Source organism: Benincasa hispida, chromosome 9 (genome assembly GCF_027475165.1).
Source record: "Benincasa hispida cultivar pf3 chromosome 9, pf3_genome.v1.1, whole genome shotgun sequence".
NCBI classification, from domain to species: Eukaryota; Viridiplantae; Streptophyta; class Magnoliopsida; order Cucurbitales; family Cucurbitaceae; genus Benincasa; species Benincasa hispida.
The window spans coordinates 40,602,416-40,609,429 of NC_143486.1; the positions used below are offsets into that span (position 1 = coordinate 40,602,416).

Consider the following 7,014-nt stretch of genomic DNA (forward strand, 5'->3'; position numbering starts at 1 on the left):
TTGGAGAGCTGGGAATACGGCTACATAAGAAGGAATTCACTCTTTACCTATTGTTAGGGTAAGTAGATAAATTGCTCCCTTAAAGGCTGATTCTAGGATTGAACAATGAGGCGTTTCACCCTGTCCTGGCCTGAGAAGGGTTCCATCATAGTTGGACTATGACTAATTGTTCATTAGAGAGATCAGTGGTACTTAAGAAATTAGATGTAACTACATGGGTAGAATGGTAATTTTGACCCAGCTATGTTTGTGAGCAAATTGTGAAGGGACTATGCATCATTGATTGGTTATATCTAATAGACACAAAAATATATCTGTAGTGCGAAGAATGCAGTTGTCGGTCTTTAGTGGAGTAACCGGCAGTTAATGAATGTTGATTAAGTTAATTAAAGAGAATTAATTAACCAAGTATTGATGAAGCTTCAATCTACAGATCCATAAGGTCTCCTCGTTAGTTCAATAATGACTAATGAGAATCAAATTTTTTTTTGTTGAATTTTAATTGTTCAAATTAATTAAAGGAATTAATTATACAAAGATACAATTAAATAATGTATATTGATACATTATAAAGTATAATGTATGGTGATGCATTATATAATTTAATGAGAGAAATAAACATTTGAATGTAATTCAAATATTTGTTATATGAATGAGATTCATATAAAAACTAAATGTTAAAATTAATGTAAATGCGATTCATATTAAATTTATGTAGTTTCATGAGAGAAATAATGATTTGAATATGATTCAAATATTAATAATATGAATGTGATTTGTTTTTTATAAGTTAAAAATTAATATCAATATGATTTATATTAATATTATAGGTCATATGGGAATATTATGAACTATAGGTTATATTATACGTGATATAATATAAACTATAGATTATAGGTTATATGTGATATAACCTATGATTTAATATTAATATATATTAAGTTAGTCAACTTATATTATTCTATTATTCAAAATTATGAAATTTGAAATTTAAATAAATAATGGAAAAAGGGGAAGGGAGTTATAATTCTCTCAACCCCAATCTTATACAGGAGATGAAGGGGTGGAAGATTGATCATCTTCCACCTAATGGAAATTCTCGATATTCTCTCTTCTCCCTGTCTCTCTTTCTTCTCTCTTACCAAAGATGGAGTGCAAGACCACAACTTTGCACGATTCTCGTCCCTAAGAATAACGAGGAAGTCCTCATGGTAGTGTCTCATTCATTGTGGTGTTTTGTGCATTAGTGGTGGTGAGATCGAGGATGTGGTCGTTTGTGAGATCCGGAGAGGAAACGTGAAGATTGTATATTCTACAAGGATAAGTAGAATTTCTTTCTCTTCTCCCTATAGCATGTTGATTATAAGGTTTGTTATCCTAAAATTTTATTGTTCTCTGCATTTTTTATTTTGGCTTCAAATTGAACTTAAAAATCGTATGGCGTTCACGCACTTTTTCTTAGGATTCAATCCCTTCATTCATCATAAGTTTTCTACCCCCACCACTGTTTAGCAGAATGGTGTTACTGAATGGAAGAATCACTCCTTACAGGAGATGGCTCGTGCTATGCTTCATGCCTATAATCTTCCTTACTAATTTTGGGTTGAAGTCCTTAGTACAACACTTGTCATATTTATAATAGAATTGTTCTATGACTTGACACTGACTGCACAAATTACAAATTTTGAAGGGCGAAAAACCCAGTGTCAAATATTTCATATATTTGGCAGTCCTTGTTACATATTGGCTGATCAGGAATCTTTCTTGGGTATTCAGCTAATAGTCGAGCTTACAGGATTTATAACAAGCACATAAAGTGTGTCATGGAGTCGATGGTATGAAGTCTACTTCTGAAATAGATGAAAATGAGATTGAGACTATCACAGCAGATCCTGTAAAACAAGAATAGTTGTTCGTCAAAATGCTCATGACATTTCTTCTAACATTCCTATTAGTTCTGAACACAATATCTCCTCTAAAGGTTTGAGAATATTGAAGAATCATCCCTTTAGTAATATTATTGGCAATATAGATGTTGAAGTGTCCACTAGGAAGAAAGAAAAAGTGGACTATTTACAATTAATTGGGAATATCTACTTTACTCTAATGTGCACTAAAGAATGTTGCAAAAGCATTGAAAGATGAATGTTGAGTGAACGTCATGTAAGAAGAATTGGTCCAATTTGAAATAAATCAGGTCTGGATATTATTTCTACGTCTTGAGTCAACTAATGTAATTGGCACAGAATGGATCTACAAAAATAAATCTTATGTAGATGGACTTGTCACTAGAAACAAGTCTTGGCTAGTAGCCAAAGTATACTATCAAATAGAGGGTATTGACTTTGATGAAACATTTGCTCATGTGGCTCATCTGCATCAGGTTACTCCTTAGTATTGCATGTCTATTAAAGTTCAAACTCTATCAAGTGGATGTTAAAAGTGTGTTCCTAAATGGATACTTGAATGAAGAGGTTTATGTTGAATAACCTAAGGGTTTTGTTGATCCTGTCTATCCTAATCATGTGTATAAGCTCTAGATGGCCTTGTATGTGCTGAAATAATCACCCCATGCTTGGTATAACAAACTAACCGAGTTCCTTTTTAAAAATGGGTATGTGAAAGGAGGGGTGGATGTGAAGAATTATAAAGGAAGTTTGGTGATTACTCATGTGTATGTGGATGACGTTGTGTTTGGTGGAATGTTACAAAAATTGATGGATCTCCTAGTAAAACAAATGCAAATTGAGCTTGAGATGAGTATGGTTGGTGAACTGACATATTTCTTAGGATTTCAAATCAAACAACTAGAGGACAAAATTTTCATTTCCTAAAGTAAATACGCGAAAGCTGTTGTGAAGAAATTTGGGTTGGAAAACACAAGTGTGAAACGAACTCTTGCACCTACTTATGTCAAATTGTCCAGAGACTCTAATGGTTCAAATGATGATGGGAGTCTATACCAAAGTATTATAGAAAGTATATTATATCTCGCAACGAGTAGACCTAATATTACCTTTACTATGGGAGTCTATGTCGATATCAAGGAAGTCCTATAAACAATCATTTTTTGAGTGTCAAGAAAAATATTAAATACATAAACGGTATCAGTGAGTTCAGTGAGTATATTTTTCTGTATACTTTTGATACTAATTACTCCATTGTTGGATATTGTGAATGCAGATTGGGCTGAAAATTCGGAAGATTGCAAAAGAACTTCAGGTGGATGTTTCTTTCTTGGAAACAATCTAGTATCCTGGTTCAGAAAAAAGTAGAATTATGTATCTTTCTCTATAGTAGAGGCTGAGTATGTAGCAACTAGTAGCAGTTATACACCACGTTGTGTGTGAAACAAATGCTAAGAGAATATGATGTCTCTCAAAATGTCATGACATTATACTGTGACAATATGAGCGCTAAAAATATATATAAAAAAACCTTGTCCAACATAGTAGAACGAAACATATTGATATCAAACTTAACTTTACAAGGGAATTGGTTAAAAACAAGCAGATTGTCTTAGAACATGTTTGTACCAATAAACAAATTGATGATATTTTCACGATGTTAGTCAATTTGAAGCCCCTAAAGCATCATTGGGCTTAAGCGAGATTGATTTATAGCAATTACTCAAAGTGGAGGAGTGGGGTTGAAGTGATTCAAATCCCACCTTGTGCATCAGTGACATGCGGTTCTCATTTACGACGCTAGTTGTGCATGGTTTAGTAAGTGGAAACTAATTACTTTATGAGTCTTGGTTTTAATCGGGGTCAGTTATGTTTTGCCAGGAAAAGTATTTTTGAATTCCCGTCTTCTTCTATCTACAATCCGTTCAACTTTTCGCTTGATCGTGCCTTGTTTTTGAACTTGTTAAGAAGAATGGTAAGTACTTGTGATGAAACTCATACTTCTGAACCAAAAATAGTGCACTACAAGGAGAAAGCGAATTGAAGGAAAATGATGGAATCCCTCATAGAAAATGTTCCTGCTTTGCCTGATGAAACAGGTGTTGATGCGAATCGAGAAGGTGTTGTTTCCTCTCTTGTTGCTAAATGAAAAAGTTCTAGGCTTATAACTAAAGGGAAAAGGAAGAAGAAAAAAGGGTGAAACTTCCCTAGCGTTAACCATGGAAGACCTCATAGGCTCTAGAATTAAAGTACCCACGACTCATACCCAGAGGGAGTCTGTGACACTACCAGGTAATGTGCCTAGTGTTAGTACTTCTATTATTGAAAGTGTTGTTGAATCTGCTGAGACTTTGCATGTTGGGTGTGTGAATGCATCGAGTACCCTTGATGAAAATCGCTTTGAGAATGAAACTAGGGTTTCTGAAACATCTAACCCTGTTAGTTCTGTTGGTTTGAGTACTGAGTTTGTAGATTGTATTCTTAATACTGAAGATTATAAATCAAAACGTAATGATAGATCTTAGGAGGATAATGATGATGTTACTACTAGCTTAGATGACCATTCTCTTGATATCCTGTCAAATGTCATTGCTCTGATCAGTTATGAAATCCGTGAGAAAAGAGTCGGTACGGTTCCCTAAAGTGAGTTTGTGAAAGCTAGTGCTCTTAGGATGAACGAATGCAGGTTTAGGGCCATTAGAATTTAATTTCAGGCGCCTCAATGATATATTACTATTTTGAGTGTTTTGATGCTTGAGCTATAATAGTGGGAAAAAGAATTGAGATCAATATAAAACCATTTTGAGTTGTGCGGGCTTAATTAGTAAGGTTTTGGCCTCATTCATGTATGAATAAGTTTATAATCATTCTTAAAATGTGCTTCATCGATTGATTGTGATCAAATTTCATTTTTTTTATTGCAAATCTTATCCTAGGAGACTTTTGAGACTAGAATAACAACCCTTGTGATTGTGAGCAAGCATATTTTTGTGTGAATCTTTTATTCTACCTTGTTCGAAGATGATCGAGAATTAAGTTAGAGGTGTTTGATAGCATAAGAAATGTGCTATCTCGCTTCGCTTAATTCAAGGTCCTATCTGTGTTTGATGTATTTATTTAGTGCTTTTATATGTTTTGAGTACCTAGGAAGTAGAATTGACCGTTATGAGCTATTTAGGATTAATTTGGAGTAATTAGAATCTAAAATAACCAATCGGACTTTAAAGGAGCAAAAGTGACGAAAATGTCCCTGAGGAGCGTTGAGCAACAATGCAGCGGCGATGTGCCTGAGCATTTTCTCAAAAGTTGCATATTTGAAGATTTGGAAGAGCATTGCGATGATACGCCTTTTGACGGACGCACACGCAAGGCACAAACCCAGCGCTGACACAATTTTATTTAAGCAAATTTCATTTTTTAGGTTAGGGGAGGAGAAGAGTTAGTCGATTTTGAGAGCTCCAAGCTCAATTTTTGCCATTATTATCTAAAACTCATGAGATTTCTTTCTATTTTTAGATTTGTTTGTATATTTTGGCATCGGGATTCCGATGTGATGAACGATTAAAGGCGTAAACTTTAATTTTAAGATTTGATGAGCATTTTCTATAGATTCTATGAGATTTTGATGTATCTTTCTGGGTTTTTCTATTTTTTCTTGTTTTTTTCTTCCTCATTTGAATGTTGAGAATGAGCATGTGGGTAGATTAAATTGGTAACTTAATCCTTAATACTTATATGTTCATTCGCCCATGCTTTGTTTTAGGTGTCTGTAGTTGTATCTAAAGCATGGTTAATTTAAGTAATAATAGATTTTAGTTATAACTATAGTTCGATTACTAGGATTCTAGGATCACCCAATAGCGAAAGATAACAAAAACCTAAGGAATGAAAATACTTTAGGTTAGATTTAGCCAATTTAACTTAATGTTATAATCAATCCAATAGCTTAATGCAATCAGTTAAGTAAATAGGCTTGTGTGACACTGCTCAGTTAATTTAGGAATCATGTTGATTTTCCTTAGGGAGTTTGTTCAAATTTCTATACATTTGATTGGGCATGAGAAGTAGATAACCCATGAATATTTACATGATTAATCAACGAATTGATCGATAGATAGCCCGACAATCTCTTAATCGACGAAGGTATTCTCGCTTTTACTCTCTCTTTTTCACAGTCTATTTTACTTTTCACACTTTAAATTCCTGCATTTAGTTTTCTTGTCAAATAAAAAAAATCCAAAATCTCCCGTTTTTACTGCTTTCCAGAGACTAATTTAGCTTAGAGAAATTCTATCTTAGCTCCTTGTGGTTCGATCCCAGATTTGTGGCATGTGCGACCTAGTAGTATAAGTAGTTTGTTCGGTGAATTATAAATTTATTTGATTGGTCGAGAGAGGTTTACGACGCCCCATCTTTTGCCTCTATCATCTAGCATGCATGATCTAATCTAAACCCGACTTGTTAAAGAAAGATTTAAATCATGAAATCATTCAACTATTTATCAAACATTCAAAAGCAAGGTCATGGTAGAAAGCATAAATGTAAATTGTCATTCAAGAAGCTAAGTGTTCAATAATGGATCTAAGAATTTGTCTGCCCCTAAAACAATGAGAAATTTAGCCTAACATGGTTTTCATAGATGGAACTACAACAAGAATATCAAAATACAAAATTAATTCCATAATACAAAAGAAGGAAAAATTTATCCAGCTTCCAATCGCGTTCGGATTTGGCCTTGGAACAATCTTGAATCAGTTTAACATCATTAAGAATCCATACTTTACTCTAAACCATTCATGTAGGCCTAAAAAAAATCAAACATTCGATGTGGTGGCAGGCCAAAAAATCTAGGATAAATAGGTAAAGTTTTACAAAAGTGGCAAAAAAAATCCAAAAATAAATGGCGTTACGACACTCTTGCCCTTTATCGCGGTGATGCGTTGCACTCCCTCTAGCATCGTAGCACTCCGCTCAATGCCACAACACTCTTTGGTAGCACAGTGAAGCTTCCTTGTCTACTACAGTGCTTCGATTCTTTGAACCAACGCCACGATCAACATTGCGGCGTTGCCCTGTTTTTGGACACTCCTTGATTTGTTTCTTATTT

At 34.1% G+C, this 7,014-nt stretch overlaps 1 long non-coding RNA gene across 1 annotated transcript; it reads left to right on the forward strand.

The window, feature by feature from the left end:
- The first annotated feature begins 1,049 nt into the window (after positions 1 to 1,049).
- LOC150033809 (uncharacterized) lies at positions 1,050 to 5,499 on the forward strand. The gene is made up of 3 exons (XR_016532343.1): positions 1,050 to 1,367; positions 3,184 to 4,199; positions 5,135 to 5,499. It is a non-coding gene; the product is annotated as an uncharacterized LOC150033809 (long non-coding RNA).
- Positions 5,500 to 7,014: the final 1,515 nt, after the last annotated feature.